Source organism: Panthera tigris, chromosome A2, assembly GCF_018350195.1.
Source record: "Panthera tigris isolate Pti1 chromosome A2, P.tigris_Pti1_mat1.1, whole genome shotgun sequence".
NCBI lineage: Eukaryota > Metazoa > Chordata > Mammalia > Carnivora > Felidae > Panthera > Panthera tigris.
In genome coordinates this window covers 95,643,757-95,661,418 of record NC_056661.1, presented here as the reverse complement: position 1 = coordinate 95,661,418, position 17,662 = coordinate 95,643,757, and the positions used below count along the sequence as shown (strand labels likewise).

The window sequence follows — 17,662 nt, the reverse complement described above, 5'->3', positions numbered from 1 at the left end:
CTCCTCTATCTCCTTTGCTGTTTCTCCTCTTCCTATTGGTCACTAAATATCATGGCTCAGTCTTTGGCCCTCTTTCCACTCTATATCTCTTCTAGGCAATTTCTTCTTCGCTATGGTTGATTACCATTGATACACAAATGAGTCACAAGTGCTAATTTCTAGTCCAGTGTTCCCCTCTGAGCTCCAGGAACACATATAAAAAATACATACATTTTTTTTCACTTCTTAGAGGTCTCCAAGGTATCTTAGTATCTATTTGGCCAAAATCTAATTACGATTTTTCCTTATAAATTTCTTCTTCAAGTTCCATAAATGGCTCCACCACCAATCTAGTTATGCAAACCAAATCCTAAAAGTCACCCTTGATGCTTCCACCTCCTTCACCATGCATATGTAATCTACGTTCAAGCCCTGTCGCTTCTATTTCCTACCTCTTAAACCTATCTTCTCTCCAACTCTACCACCATATAGATCCAGATCACCATTATTTCTTGTCTGCATTACTGCAATAGACATATTAGTTGTATGTATGTATGTATGTCTACATGCACTTTTTAGGGCTTCTAGTATAATGTTGGGTAGGAGTGGTGAAAGAGGAGGACATTTCTGTCTTGATCTCAGGGGAAAAGCATCTAGCTTCTCACAGCAAAGTATGATTTTAGTTGTAGGTTTTTGTAGATGTCTTCCTCAAGCAGAGAAATTTCTCCTCTATCCCTAGTTTGCTGAGAATTTTTATTATGAATGGGTGTTGGATTTTGTCAAATGCTTTTGCTGTATCAATTGATACGATTGTATGATTTTTCTCCTTTAGCTCATTGATGAGGTCACATTAATTAATTTTCAAATGTCAAAACAGCCTTCCATACTTTCATACCTGGAATAATCCCACTTGGTTCAGATGTATAATTCTTTTTAAACACTGGTGGATTTGATTTGCAAATACCTTGTTGAGGATTTTTGCATGCATGTTCATGAAAGATAGCGGTTTATAGCTTTTCTTTCTAATGATGTCTTTGTCAGGTTTTGGCATTAGAGCAATTCTAGCCTTGTAAAATGAGTTAGGATGTGTTACCTCAGCCTCTAGTTTCTGGAAAAGATTGCATGCCACCAGTATTTGTTTCTTTTTAAATGTCTGGTAGAAATCACCAATAAAACTATCTAGGTCTAGTGCTTTCTTTTTTGGAAGATCGTTAATTATTGATTTGATGCCTTAAAAAATATAGGCCTGTTCAGATTATCTATTTCTCCTTGTGTGAATTTTGACAGTTTGTGTCTTGTAAGAAATAGGTCCATTTCATCAAAGATCCCAAATTTGTAACAAAAGAGTTGTTTGTGGTATTCTTCTATTAACTTTGTAATGTCGGTGGGATAAGTAGTGATGACCTCTCTCTTTTTTATTGTTGTTGTTCACTGTTCTTTCTTACTTACTTTCTTTCCTTTGTTTTCTTTTCTTTCTTTCTTTCATTTTAAGTTTTTATTTTAATCCCAGTTAGTTAACAGTGTGATGAACTTTCTTTCATTTCTGATATCATCAATTTATGTTTTCTTTTTTTATTGTTTTGTTAGTCTGTGTAATGGGTTGAATTGCATACCCCCAAAATTCATATGTTTAAGTCATAATCCCTAGTACCTAGGAATGTGACCTTTTGTAAATAAGGTCATTGCAGATATAATGTGTTAAGATGAGGTCATACTGGAGTAGGGTGGGCCTCTAATCCAATATGATTGGTGACCTGTGAGGAAACAGAGACACATACAGGGAAGACCATGTGAAGACACAAGAACACCATGTACAAGCCAAGGGATGCCTGAGGCCACCAGAAGTTAGGCAAGAAGCATGGCACAGATTCTCCCTCGCAGGCCTCATAAGAAACCAAGCCTGCCAGTGCCTCCATCTTAGACATCTAACCTCCACAACTGTGAGATAATAAATTTCTGTTGTTTATAAGCCACCCAGTTTGTTGTAATTTGTTTCACTAGCCCAACAAATTAAAACTCTGGGCCCTGGAAAATGCATGAGCTATAGGTTTCAAAGGCTTTAAATTCCTCTAGTGTCCTTGGTTTCACATCCTCCTTAAATAATGTCTGTATTTTGGAGTTCTTTTAGCTATAATCCACTATGATTATACTGGAGCCCTGTTGATGTGGTGTTAAGGTGTGGGGGAGGGAAAGCATTCTATAATCCTATAATTAAATCTGTCTTTTAGTGGGCTTGCATTCCTTGGCTGTAACTTTCACAACTATTTCTTAACTTCTTAAGTTAAGAAAGAAAGGCAAAAGTGAGTTGGATTTGGGTAAAGGCCCTTCCTCATAGATGGGGTAAGACTCTGGGAAAGTCTTTTCCACTAAGAGTAGGACTTTGTTATGAAGTATAATCTGGGTGCAGTTCAAAATGGTTACTTTTCTTCTCCCCCCGCCAGAGCTAGGAGGCAGAATTTTCTCGGCTCTTCACCTGGAGGTAAAGCCCATGAAAGTGTGGGTCCCTCTTAGGACTAATAGTTTCTCTTCTTGTGTTAGTCCACACTCAGCCTCCAGCAATTTATCAAAATTACCATTTTGGTGTCCTCACCATTTTATGGCTTCATTGGCTTCCGCTCCAGGTAAGAAAATCTCAGTTATGATTCTTCGTGTTTGCCTATGCGTCCAGATTTTAGTTTGCAATATTCCCTGTGACCTCAGTTCTTTGACGGGTCCAAGAAAAGTCACTGATTTTTATTTCATTCAACATTTCTCTTATTGTAAGGTTGGGAACAACTATTTCAGAGCCTTATACATGTCAAAGCTGAAACCAGAAGTCAGAATTATTATTATTATTTTTCAGGTAATTGTGGATATTCTTTCTTTCTTTTGAAGTTTATTTATTTATTTTGAGAGAGAGAGAGAAAGAGTGCAAGAGCTGCAGCGGGGGGGGGGGGGGGGGGGGGGGAGTGAGGGAGAGAATCCCGAGCAGGCTCCTCGCTGTCAGCACAGAACCTGATGCAGGGCTCGATCTCACAAACTGAAATCATGACCTGAGCCGAAATCAAGAGTTGGATGCTTAACCGATTTAGACACCCAGGTGACCCCCGAAATATTTAAGCACAATATAATGCCTAAAATATATTTTACATTCATTTAAGATTCTTTATAATGTTAAAAAGAAAACCACAGGTCAAAAATAGTGTCTCTTAGGCCAAATCCCTAAACTGGGGCTTAATATATAATCTGATTTTAGTTTCAAGCTCCCCTCAAAATCTAGTCTTAACCAGTCAGTCAGAAATTTTCCAATGGGTGCTAATGATTTTGCTGCATGGACCTCTTTATTCCCCAAAGGAAGATGAGGTAATCTGCATGATAAGACCCCCCCCCCTCACCTTTTACTTGCTAGATGGAATGCTGCCTGATTCATGAATCTACTAATAAAGCCAATTAGACCTTTAAAATTTACTCAGTTGAATTTTTGTTATTTAACAGTAATCATAAGCCTTTTACAGTATTATTTTCAAGTTTTTAAATTTTAAATGAATGGGGCCATATTGTAAATACCTTCCAACTCACTTTTATCATGCATTAATGAATTTTGTAGATTAATTCATGTTGATGCATGTAGGCCTAATTCATCCATCTTAATTGTTGTGTAATATTAAATTTTATGAATATCTCACAATGTATTTATCTTTCCTCTGACTGTTGGACATTTGAATTTTTTTTGTTCTTTGCTAGAACAACAAATATTCTCATTCACTTATTTCATGAACTTATGTGAGAGATTCTTCATGGTATAAACCTAGAAACTGGAAATCCAGGTTAGGGTCATGGAAATCTTTAGCTTCTCTAATGCTGACTAATTTCTCTCCTTAACAACTTGTATTCCCACCAGGAATTTATGAGCATTTTGTTGCACCAACTCTATATTTTTCCAAAATGATGGATGTAAAATAGTACCTTATTATATAGGTTTGATATATATTTCCCTGATTACTACTGAAGATGAAATCTTTTCTTATGTTTACTGTCCATTCAGATTCTCTCCTCTATAAATTAATTCTTTACATCTTGTGTCCATTTTTTCTAATAAGTTGTCATTTTTATTGATTTGTAGAAGCTCTTTGCATACTGGATATTAATCCTTTGTTGATTTTATAATCCTATCTTGATTATGTGACTTGTGTTTTCTCTCTTATAAAATATCTTTGTTAGTTAGGATGCAGTGGGATGTTACGCAAATAAGAGGACTGAAAGCTATAAACAGAAGGGAGAAAGATGAAGGGACAAATGTGTTTTGTTTTGCAGAACCAACAATTCCAGCCAAGGAGACCTCAACTAGGTGTTTCACCTAATCACTCCTTGCTAGATGTGTCTTGCCTGACAGCCCCTTACACAAGCCACTTTGAGCTGAACTGGAGCTGAGGACCTGTGCAGAAGTCTCCCTGAGTTGTCCTGAAGTTACCTTTAGCTTATTATAATCCTAAGAGCTCCTGTGGGCAGAATTCGCTGCCATTTTTTGAACACATGATGTATGCACTAGCATGTTGACATACACAATTAAACCAAAGTGCTTATGTAAACTCCCTACACCCACCTCCTAATACTAATACTCCCTACACCCACCTCCTAATACTAATTTTCCATTGAATAAAAGTTTCTGATACTAACCCCATGGGAGACAGTGCTTTCAGAGCTATCTCCCTGTCTCCTTACTTGTAAGAAGAACTAAAAAAATTTCTTTGCTTTCAATATTTCCATGGGTTGTATTCAACTTGATGCACCCCAAGAGGTGAAACCCTTGAATTCGGTTGTATCTTGTTACAAAAGAATTTTTTAATGTTAAAAAATGTAATATTTTCCTTTATGGTTTGTGCCTTATGGCAAAAATCCTTTTTCAAGTCTCAGGTTTTAAATATTTTTCTGGGGGTGTCTGGGTGGCTCAGTCAGTTGAGCATCTGACTTTTGGTTTTGGCTCAGGTCATGATCCCAGGTCAATCCCAGGATTGAGCCCCATGTCGGGCTACATGCTGAGCACGGAGCCTGCTTGAGATTCTCTCTTCCTCTCCCTCTGTCCCTGGCCTCTACTCATGTGCTCTCTCTCTAAAAATAAAAAGAAAATAAATAAATATGCATATATTTTTTCTGAAATCCTTTCATTTCATATTTAGGTTTTTAATTCAACTAGATTGTGTTTTGTCAATTTCGTCACGTAATTTAGTTTTTGCTTCATATGTTTCAAGGTTATGTTTTTATTTATTTATTTATTTAATTAATTTTTTTTTTTTAATTTACATCCAAGTTAGTTACCATATAGTGCAATAATGATTTCAGGAGTAGATTCCAGTGATTCATCCCCTATGTATAACACCCAGTGCTCATCCCAACAAGTGTCTTCCTTAATGCCCCTTACACATTTAGCCCATCCCCTCACCTACAACCCCTCCAGCAACCCTCAGTTTGTTCTGTATATTTAAGGGTCTGTTTTGTCCCCCTTCTTGATTTTATATTATTTTTGCTTCCCTTCCATTATGTTCATCTGTTTTGTATCTTAAATTCCTCATATGACTGAAGTCATATGATATTTGTCTTTTCTCTAATTTCACTTAGCATAATACACTCTAGTTCCATCCATGTAGTTGCAAATGGCAAGATTTCATTCTTTTTGATTGCCGAGTAATACTCCAGTGTGTGTGTGTGTGTGTGTGTGTGTGTGTGTGTGTGTGTGTGTGTATACACTCCACATCTTCTTTATCCATTCACCTGTCTATGGAAATTTGGGTTCTTTACATATTTTGGCTATTGTCAACAATGCTGCTGTAAACATTGGGGGGCATGTGCCCCTTTGAAACAGCATACCTATACCCCTTGGATAAATACCTAGTAGTGTAATAGCTGGGTCGTAGGGTTGTTCTATTTTTTATTTTTTGAGGAACCTCTATACTGAGTGGCTGCACCAGCTTGCATTCCCACCAGCAATGCAAAAGAGATCCTCTTTCTCGGCATCCTCGCTGACATCTATTGTTGCCTGAGTTGTTAATTTTAGCTATTCTGACTGGTGTGAGGTGATATCTCACTGTGATTTAATTTGAATTTCCCTGATGATGAGTGATGGTGAGCATTTTTTCATGTGTTTGTTAGCCACCTGGATGTCTTCCTTGGAGAAGTGTCTATTCATGTCTTCTGCCCACTTCTTCACTGGATTATTTATTTTTTGGATGTTGAGTTTGGTAAGTTCTTTATAGATTTTGGATACTTACCCTTTATATGATATTACATTTGCAAACATCTTCTCCCATTCCATTGGTTGCCTTTTAGCTTTGCTGATGTGGCCTTCGCCATGCAGAATCTTTTTATTTTGATGAGATTCCAATAGTTCATTTTTGCTTTGGTTTCCCTTGCCTCCAGAGACGTGCTGAATAAGAAGTTGCTGCAGGCAATGTCAAAGAGGTTTTTGCCTGCTTTCTCCTCAAGGATTTTGATGGCTTCCTACATTTAGGTCTTTTATCCATTTTGAGTTTATTTTTGTGTATGGTGTGAGAAAGTGGTCCAGCTTCTGCATATTGCTGTCCAGTTTTCCCAACACCATTTGCTGAAGAGACTGTCTTTATTCCATTGGATATTCTCTCCTGCTTTGTCAAAGATTACTTGGCCATACATTTGTGGGTCCATTTCTGGGTTCTGTATTGTGTTCCATTGATCTGAGTGTCTGTTTTTGTGCCAGTATCATACTGTCTTGATGATTATAGCTTTGTAATACAGCTTGACGTCTGGGATTGTGATGCCTCCAGATTTCATTTTCTTTTTCAAGATTGCTTTGGCTATTCAGGGTCTTTTCAGATTCCATACAATTTTAGGATTGTTTGTTCTAACCCTGTGAAGAATGCTGATGTTATTTTGATAGGGAATGCATTGAATATGCAGATTACTTTGGGTAGTATTGACATTTCAATATTTGTTCTTCCAATCCATGAGCATTGAATACTTTTCCATTTTTTGTGTGTCTTCTTCAATTTCTTTCATAAGCTTTCTATAGTGTTCAGTGTAGAGATTTTTCACCTCTTTGGTTAGGTTTATTCCTAGGTATTTTATGGTTTTTGGTGCAATTGTAAATGGAATCAATTCCTTAATTCTCTTTCTGTTGTTTCATTATTGATGTATAGGGATGTAACTGATTTTTGTGCATTGATTTTCTATCCTGCAACTTTGCTGAATTCATGGGTCAATTCTAGCAGTTTTTTTGTGGAATCTTTTGGGTTTTCCATATAGAGTATCATGTCATCTGCGAAGAGTGAAAGTTTGACTTCCTCCTTGTCAATGTGGATACCATTTCTTCCTTTGTGTTGTCTGATTGCTAAGCCTAGGACTTCCAACACTATGTTGCATAACAGTGGTGAGAGTGTATATCCCTATCATGTTCCTGACCTTAGGGGGAAAGCTCTCAGTTTTTCCCCATTGAGGATATGTTAGTGATGGGTCTTTCATATTGGTATTTATGATCTTGAGGTTATCATCCTTCTATCCCTAGTTTCTTGAGGGTTTTTATCAAAAAAGATGCTATATTTTGTCAAATGCTTTCTCTGCATCTATTAAGAGGATCATGTGGCTCTTGTCCTTTCTTTTATTGATGTGATGTATCACATTGATTGTTTTGCGGATATTGAACCAGCCCTGCATCCCAGGTATAAATCCCGCTTGGTCGTGGTGAATAATTGTTTTAGTGTATTGTTGGATCTGGTTGGCTAGTATCTTGTTGAGGATTTTTGCATCCATGTTCATCAGGTAAATTGGTCTGTAGTTACCCTCTTTAGTGGTTTTTTTGTCTGGTTTTGGGATCAAGGTAATGCTGACTTCATAGAATGAGTTTGGAAGTTTTCCTTCCATTTCTATTTTTTGGAACTGCTTAAAGAGAATAGGTGTTAACTCTTCTTTAAGTGTTTGGTAGAATTCCCCTGGAAAGCCATCTGGCCCTGGACTCTAGTTTTTTGGGAGATTTTTGATTATTCAATTACTTTCCTGGTTATGGGTCTGTTCAAATTTTCTATTTCTTCCTGTTTCAGTTTTGATAGTTCATGTTTCTAGGAATTTGTCCATTTCTTTCAGATTCCCCATTTTATTGGCATATAATTGCTCATAATAGTGTATTATTATTGTTTGTATTTCTGCAGTGTTGGTTGTGATCTCTCCTCTTTCATTCTTGATTTTATTTATTTGGGTCCTTTCCTTTTTCTTTTTGATCAAACTGTCTAGGGGTTTATCAATTTTGTTAATTCTTTCAAAGAACCAGCTCCTGGTTTCATTGATCTCTTCTACTGTTTTTTTTTTTTTCTTTTCTTTTCTTTTCTTTTTTTTTTTTTTTTTTTGGCTTCAATAGCAGTGACTTATGCACTAATCTTTATTATTTCCCATCTTCTGCTGGTTTTGGGTTTTATTTGCTGTTCTTTTTCCAGCTGTTTAAGGTGTAAGGTTAGGTTGTGTATCTGAAACCTTTCTTCCTTCTTTAGGAAGGCCTGGATTGCTGTATGCTTCCCTCTTATGACCACCTTTGCTACATTCCAGAGATTTGGGGTTATGGTGTTATCATGTTCATTGGCTTCCATGTACTTTTTAATTTCCTTTTTAACTTCTTGGTTAGCCCACTCATTCTTTAGTAGGATGTTCTTTAGTCTCCAAGTATTTGTTGTCTTTCCAAATTTTTTCTTGTGGTTGGTTTCGAATTTCATAGCATTGTGGTCTGAAAATATATAAACAGTATGATCTCAATCTTTTTGTACTTGTTGAGGGCTGATTTGTATCCCAGTATGTGATCTATTCTGGAGAATGTCCCATGACCACTCGAGAAGAATGTGTATTCTGCTGCTTTAGGATGCAATGTTCTGAATATATCTGTTAAGTCCATCTGGTCCAGTGTGTCATTCAAAGCAAATGTTTCCTTTCAAGGTTATGTTTTTAGAGGCCCACAAATTCATCATTATATTTTCTTGGTAGAATGTTCATTCCTATAAAAGTCTGTTGTCTTACATTCTATTTTATTTTATTTCATATTAACATTGATATATCCTTTGGTTATTTGCCTGGTGTATTTTTAAATATTTTTTTTAATTTTTGAAATGTTTATTTATTTTTGAAAGAGAGAGAGAGACAGAGACAGAGACAGAGGATCCGAAGTGGGCTCTGTACTGACAGCAGAGAGCCCAATGTGGGGCTCAAACTCCCAAACCACAAGATCATGATGGATGATGAAGTTGGATGCTTAACCAACTGAACCACCCAGCAGCCCATTAAATATTTTATTTTTATTTTAGCTGGCTTTTTTGTAAGCTATATATAGTCAACATAACAGACTGAATATCAGTAAGTGAGTTTATGCATTTACATTCACTGTGATCAGTATATATTTGCGTTTTCCCTTCATGTTTCATGTTTTCTGTTTATCATCCTTTCTCTTTGTTTCTTTTTTTTCTGTTTTCCTGTCTCCCATTAAATTGATAAAATGTTCTACATTTCTTACATCCCCTACTTTCATGGAAGCTGTGAAATGTATTTCTCTTCCCTTAGTGGTACCCTATATTCTTAAAATCACTTTTTAAAAAAATATATGAAATTAATCCATATCTCTATCGCTATCCCTGAAAAATACATACTTTAATATTACTTCATCAGAACACACACACACACATATACACACACACACACACACACACACACACACACACACCTTATTACTGCTGGCTAGAGTTCTGGTTAGAGAATAAAACTTTCAGCATATTTTATGAATTTGTGTGCCTCCATATTTTTCTCAATGTCCTATGTGTCTCTAAAATGTTTTTAAGGTTTTTTTTAATTTATTTTGAGAAAGAGAGAAAGAGTGCAGGCAGGGGAGGGGCAGAGAGAGGGGGAGAGAGATAATCCCAAGCAGGGATTGACAGAGAGAGACAGAGACAGAGGATCCGAAGTGGGCTCTGTGCTGTCAGCATAGAGTCCAATGCAAGGCTGAAACCCATGACCATGAGATCATGACCTGAGCCAAAATCAAGAGTCGGATGCTTAGCCAACTGAGCCCCCCAGGCACCCCATGTTTCCAATTTTTTAAGTCATGTGTGTTCCCTCTAGGTTCACTTCTCTTCCAATTACCATTCACCATGCAATATTTTTTTCAATAAGAATCAATTAGTGACAAATCCTCTAGATATTTTATGTCTGAAAATGTCTTAATTTAGTTTTCACCTTTGAATTATGGTTTACCTAAATGTAAGTTTCCAGACTGATGCATACTTTCTCTCAAAATATTCAATATATTACTCCACTGTCTTTTCTCATCAGATATGTCCCTTTCTTCATCTTCTTTCTTGCTATCTTTCTTTCTTTTTTTAGAGAAAGAGAGAGCGCATGAGCAGGGAAAGGCGGGGGAGAGGGGCAGAAAGAGAGAGAGTATCCTAACCAGGCTCTGTGCTCAGCATGGTGCCCAACATGGACTTCAGTCCCATGAACCTGAAATCATGACCTGAGCAGATATCAAGAGTTGGTCACTCAGCTGACTGAGCCACCCAGGTGCCCTCATCAGATGTTTATGATGAGAGTTTGCTCCCAGTCTTTTGTAGATTATTTGGAACTTTTCCTTTGGGAGTTTAAATCTTTTAGATTTATATTTAAGTTTCACTATGCTATGTCTAGCTATGGGTTTATTTTTATTTCATCTGCTTTTGTTATCTTTATTTTCAAACAAAGATTTCATGTTTTTCCTCAATCTTGAAAAGTATCTACCATTATCTCGGTAATAATTGCAATGCCATTATTTTCTTCACTTTTTCTAGAGTAATTAGACATATGTTGAAGTCTCTCAAGCTATTCACAATGTATATTAATGGTTCTTTCATATATTTTTATTTACTGTTTTCTCTGTGCTTCATTTGGAGAAATTTCTCAAAAGTATCTTTCAATGCACAAATTTTCTTTTTTACTAAAATCAGAATTGATCGTGTTTTTTGAAGATAAACATATATGTATTAAATATATCTACATATTTACATAACATATAAACATACATATATATATATAACATGCATACGTAACATATGCATATATCATATATAAATATAATATACAAATACAACAAAATTGATATATGTATAATATTTATGTATTTATATAATAGATATTTTTATATATGTGTATATGTATGTGTAGAATTTCCAAGATTTTCTTTTTTTTTATTTTTTAAACGTTTATTTATTTTTGAGAGAGAGAGAGAGAGAGAGACAGAGTGCGAGCAGGGGAAGGGCAGAGAGAGAGGGAGACACAGAATCTGAAGCAGGCTCCAGGCTCTGAGCTGTCAGCATGGAGCCCGATGCAGGGCTTGAACTCATGAACCGTAAGATTATGATGTGAGCCAAAGTCAGATGCTTAACCAACTGAGCTACCCAGGTGCCCCTTCCAAGATTTTTAATTAACTATTTCCTCTCTCTCTTTTTTTAATTTAATTTCTACCTTTGGCATAATTTCTTATTATATTTATAGCTAGTATCTCTTCAATTATCTCTGTAACAATCCTAAACATGCTTATCAAAAATTTATAATCCTAAACATGCTTATCAAAAATTGAGTTACTTTTTCAGAATGAATTCATAGTTATTTTTGTTGTCTATCTTTTTGACATTAGTTGGTTTGTGTGTTTTGGAATTTGGGTTTGTGAACTCATTTCAAGTGGACTCATTCCTTTTCTCTCTCACTCTCTCATTCCCAATCTCTTTTCTCTCTTCACCAGTTTATCAGTCTCAGTTTGGCAGACTTGCAATTGCCTCCACGTGGCATTTAAGACTCTCATTGTAGTAATATTGAAGTTGTCACTGCTGGAGTCCTCTGACAGTTGTTGTGTTGGTTCAGTTTCTGCTTGGTTCCTGGTTGTGAGACAATGTCTGTTTTCTCCCAACTCCCTGAATAGACCTAGCTTCACAGAAACAGTGACCACATCCCTGCCTAATGTGCAGTGGCCGTCCAAAGATTAACCTTGTGGCCTGTTCTTGCTGCATGAATCGTTCTCAGTGTTGGGTAGAGAATGGCCCATGGGATTCCTTCATGGCTCCGTGGTGAGAGTTATTCAGAAGCATTACAGAAATTCCTCCCTCTCCCTCAGCAGGCAGTTTTGAGCTCATCCCCAGTGCCATTCCTTAATTTACCAAGTGACCTGTTGGTGCTGACACAGTGGGACCCTTTTCCAGCTTACTTCACAACTCTTGAAATTATGATCTTTGGGGGACTGGAGCCTGCATCCCCTGCTATTCCTGCCTGGCTATCAATCTCATGCCCTGTGCCCCAACCCTATTGTCCTAGTGAGTAGGAGAGAACTTTCCACTGCCCTTTACTCACACTACTGAGAGTAACTCAGGCTCTTTCCTCTATCCTCTTCACTACTTTCTTCCAGCTAACTCCTAGGCACCCTAGGACCCTGGATCCTAAGGCACGGTAATTTTTTAATTACCTGATCCCTCTTGTTCAAATTCTCAATGGTCTGCACTGTCCTTCAAGGTATGACACAGAAAAATTGAACTTTTTTGAATATTGAAGCTAAAGTGAGTAGTAGTACCTACTAATTGCTGGGTTCTACTAACCACTACGCCATAAACATATGCCCAGAGAAAACAGCGATGATGGATCCTCTTTTCTCCACAGATAATAATTTGCCTGGGATGATGCAAGGAATAAAATACAACAGATCATTTTATTTTTTTAGTTATTTGTTTTTGCATAGCTTTGGTCTGCCATTTAAATAAACTCTACACAGAAGCTTACATGAAAAGTTTAATACATATCTAACCAAACACTTTTCTGCTCAGTATGTTCAAGGATATTTCAGGAAGAAAGACACATGTATTACTATTGAAAGAGCTGCAAAACTGAGGGTGGTGGTCATTAGGAACCTCTGGTACACAGAGACTCTGTCCTTTGGAAGACCTGGGTCAGATCCCCCAGAAGTACCACTTGCTATACAACCTGAAGGAGGCAGAACTTCAGCTATGAACACTGATTCTCATGGGCTCATGACTTAGATAATCAACTTCAAACTCCAAAATTCTTGAATCCCTGGGAAATTGTATACTTATAACAGAAAGATAGTTCTTTTGCAGGAAACTGGACAGAGTCCAGGTAGTTGGAGAAAACAAAAGGAGTACACTAACTTGGAATGATTACTATACATGAAAGTTGCCTGAGAAAACAAAGAAAAAGCTGCCTCCACCTGGGATTTGCCTCTAAATGGTAGAAGAAATCCCAGAGTCTCAGGGCCATAGGAACTGCTGCAAGCACATTTCTTTCCCTCACCAGATGGCAAATCCTGTAATACGTAATACCACTTCCCTCACAACCTCCTCCTATAGACCACAGCTCCACATTCAGAATGCATTCCTATCATTATACTTAATGGTATCTTCAGGGCTTTTTTACACATTGCTTCATCTCAGATGATCTTAAAAGGAGCCCTATCATCCTCATCTTAATAGATGGAAAAACTGAGACAAATAGAGATTAAATAACTTGGCCAAGATCACAAGACTAGCATATTGCTGAGTCAGAACTTTCCAGGTCTTTCCAGAACAATAAATCTTCTTTTGTCTTCAAATAGATCTCTTGAGTCTGATGTATTTTTGTGTGGAATCTCTTGTGAATCATACATCCTATAATCACTCTGGTGATATGCACTCCAGAGGCACCCTAGTCAGGAAGACAAACACATATGCAAAGAGGTGTCAATTTCAGTAAGGATAAATTAGTCCAGGGTAGAAAGGGTCTGATATAACCAACCTAACACTAAGTGCCTGGCTGGTATCTTCAAAGGACAGTATCATATTGAGGGCTTAGAACTGATCTATGCTGTGGGCAGGTAGGTCAACAAGCAGGGGTAGTAGCTAGAACCAGCGTCCTAAGAAGAGTTCATGCTATTGGGAACATGAATAGCCTTCAAACCTGCCATGATGGCCACTGCATTCAAGGGCCTATTATATAAGCAGTGAAGTGACTGGGAACAGAAGCGCTGACATGAGTTGCTCTGTCTGGTAAGACAGATTGGTTTTTTAGTGCCTTCTCTTCAGTGGATGCTCTCTGGTGGGCTAACATTAGGCAAAAGGATCCACAGAGTTTGTGATCACTCCCAAAGATCCATTCATATGCCTCTTCCTCAAACTCCCTTGTTTCCAAGATTCCATTTTGCTCTTTGAAGCCCCTGAACAGCCACCTAAGCCATGTGACTGCTCGGGGTAGGGGGTGAGGTCCATGTTTATCCATACTTCAGATCATTTCCCCCTCTATACAAATGAATGACCAACTGCACTGCTTATATCCCTTCCACTGAAAGGATTTCTTTATTATTTTTTGTCAAGGTTACTGTTGAGTATAGCTGTAGGTTAGTAACAGTCCATTTTTGATTAGCACCAATATGCTGAGCTGACTCATTTGTGAACTGAGCCTCATTTTCTACCTTTTCTCTCAGTTGTCATGAAGAATCACCCATGATGTCATATAGATAATTTGAGGAAGAGTCAACAGTGCAATTGAGATAGATGAGTTGAATTCTGGGCCTGTTTCAGATATTAATACACCTGTTTCTGTAATTACTCGTGACCTCTGAACCTCCTCAGATATGATCTAAATGTACTATTCTATCATTTGACAGAATGCTATTTTATGAGCTTGACTGCATGACTCATTCAATCTGATAGTATTTATCTTGTGTTGTGAAACTCTGGTCACATAATCATTCAATGTCCAGTGGTCAGGCACTCAGTCTCTTCCACAGATATTTTTCAAACATCAAGTAGTTCTCTGCTACAAAAGTCCTGCTACTAGTCCACAACCCTGGAGAATCTGCATGTGTCTCTCATATTAGGCCTTTCTAGGGACTCTACGAAGGATTTTTATCCACAATGGATAGCTCTAGCATCATGGAATCTGTTGGCCCACATGCCTGAATAGCAGAGCAGCTTACACCACACTCTGGATCTTCTACAGAACTTCTTCTTCCTCTACCCTCTGTAGACCATATAATCCCTAAGAACTTTGTTGATATAACAAGGCCCTGAATTTGTGTGGTGCATCTTTCACCTTCTGGCATGTATTTGTCTTACTAAGGAATCCAGAGTATTTGCTATTTCCCATACAGAAAGACTAATTTGCGTGATATTACCAACATAGTGGACAAATATGTTTTATGAAATAGCCACATGATCCAGGTTCTTGCAGACCATATTAAAACTACATTAAGAGACTTACTGTAATCCAGAGCAACTGCATGGATATGTATTGTTCTCCTTCCAGTTTAAATGCAAGTGGTTTTTGACTGCAATTACTGACAGAGATTGAAACTAATACATTAACCAGATCAAGAGCTGCATATCAAGTCCCAGAGTTTGTGTTGATCAGTTGCAGTAGAGATACCAAATCTGGCAGAGCAGATATGGTTGGGACTACCATTTAGTTGAGCTTATGATAGTCCACCACCATATGCTTGATTTATCTACTTTTGCAAGGGTCATATAAAAGATTTGAATGGAGAAATGACGCCCACTACTCACTCTTTTGCTATGTTTTTGATAGGAGTGCTAATCTTTGCAACTCTCCTCAGGATAACATATTGCTTCCTTATTCACTGTCTTGGCAGGAGGATGTATGGGCAACTTTAGGAGCTTCTATTTGGTCCACTCTACTGTAATGACACTTGTTTGATAGGTCATGAAACTAATGTAATAGTTTTGTGAGCTGATAAGAATCTTTGTCACAGTTGTGTACTCTTGGACTGGAGAAGTAACCAGTGTGAGTTTGCAAATGCATTGGATCTACCTGTGAGATGGACTTGTGCCATGACTCTATTATTTGTTTCCTCCATGAGCCCCCACTCTAACCAGAGGACCACAGTGGCATTTTGGATCCTTGGCATTAGTGTCATCTCAGAACTTATATCCAACAATCCTCAAGAGGTCTAGGTAATCCTCTTTCTTCACTGTACATTCAAGTAAATGAGTGCATGTCCCTGTGGGGAAGAACTGAGGAAATATTTATCATATTTATTTGTTATAGCACTGCAGGGACTTTATGAAGAGCAAGTTGGCTTAGACCTCAAAACTGGCTATAGGAACATAATTATCTAAATGGTAACTGACATCTGCTCACCAGCTGTTAATCTTTTGGATTATGTAAGCCTGGTTATACTTGTCATAGTTATCATAGTTTTGGGTTGCCCATTCATCTTCTTCCCAGAACACACTGTGATCTCTTAAACAAACAACAGGCCCTAGTTGCCATTCTGTTTTTGCTGCTATGAAAAGATGAGCTCAATGATAAATTTTTCACTGGAGAATATTACATATAAAAGAAGCAACAGACAGGACAATTGACACAAGTTTAAAATAATCTTAACTCATAATCCTGACCCCTCAACATGTTTTTCCTGTATTCCCATCCTTGATTTGTTGGGCCACCATTCGACCTGTTTCTCAAATTTAAAAATTTCGGAATGATCCAAGACTTCTCACTCTTCCTACACGTGTATATCTATATCATACATTCTAACAAGTCCAAATTTTTCATAAATAAATAAAATATAAATAAAAGTAATAGATGACATGGAAAAAATAGAACAGAAAGAAATATAGTTAAAAGTAAATTTCTTCTTATCCCTAAGCCCCAGTCTCTTTTGTCAGATGTAATGATATAATTTCCTGCTAACTTTCAAAAGTTTTTATGCCTATACCAGCTTATGTGTACATGTGTGTATGCAGAGTCTATGTTTATATACTGTTAGATACTTAAAAATTTTTTTTACACAAACAGGAGTGTACAATATACCCTATCCTACTCCTGAATTATTTCCCTTGGATTCTTGAAATCATTCTGTTTTAAAAAAATTTTAATGGCTGTATTTCATTTATATGACTATATTACCAATTCCTATTTATAGTCAGTTAGGGTACTGCCAATTTTTCTTTGATATTATCAACATGCTTCAGCAAATATCTTTGTATAAACATCTTGGTACCAAGTGTTTTGAAATTTTTCACAAAAGAGTCTTAGCAGGAAATTTTCTAGTATTTTCTAGTATTTTCTTTAACTGGAAACTTTCTAGTATGAATTGATATAGTAAAGCATCCTAAAACAAATAAGAAAAACACGACTAATTTGATAGAAAAATGTACAAAAAACGTGAACAGGCATTTCACAGAAGAGGAAGCATAAATAGCCCTAAACCGATGAAAAATATTTCAAAATTTGAAGTATGGCTTCTACTGAATGCATATCACTTTTGCACCATCATAAAAATTTTCAACCTCACTAATAATAAGGGAATGAAAATTACAACCACAGCAAGATAGGATTTCACATGGTCTTGAATGACAAAAATTAGAAAGTCTCTAGGGGCACCTGGGTGGCTCAGTTGGTTAAGTGTCTGACTTTGGCTCAGGTCATGATCTCACAGTTCGTGAGTTCAAGCATGGTGTCAAGCTCTGTGCTGACAGCTCAGAGTCTGGAGCCTGCTTTGGATTCTGTGTCTCCCTCTGTCTCTGCCCTTCCCCCATTCGCACTCTGTCTCTCTCTCTCTCTCTCTCTCTCTCTCTCTCTCTCTCTCTCAAAAATAAATAAACATTAAAAAAAAGTCTCATAATACCAAGAGTTAGCAAGGATGTAAAATAAGGAGAACTCTTACTAACACTAC

At 37.2% G+C, this 17,662-nt stretch overlaps 1 long non-coding RNA gene across 2 annotated transcripts in view; it reads right to left on the bottom strand.

Annotated features, from left to right (window-relative positions):
• The window catches only part of LOC122233561, a 47,739-nt gene that overhangs the window by 21,611 nt on the left and 8,466 nt on the right, over nt 1-17,662 (bottom strand). The gene's annotated exons all lie outside the window — the stretch shown is intronic.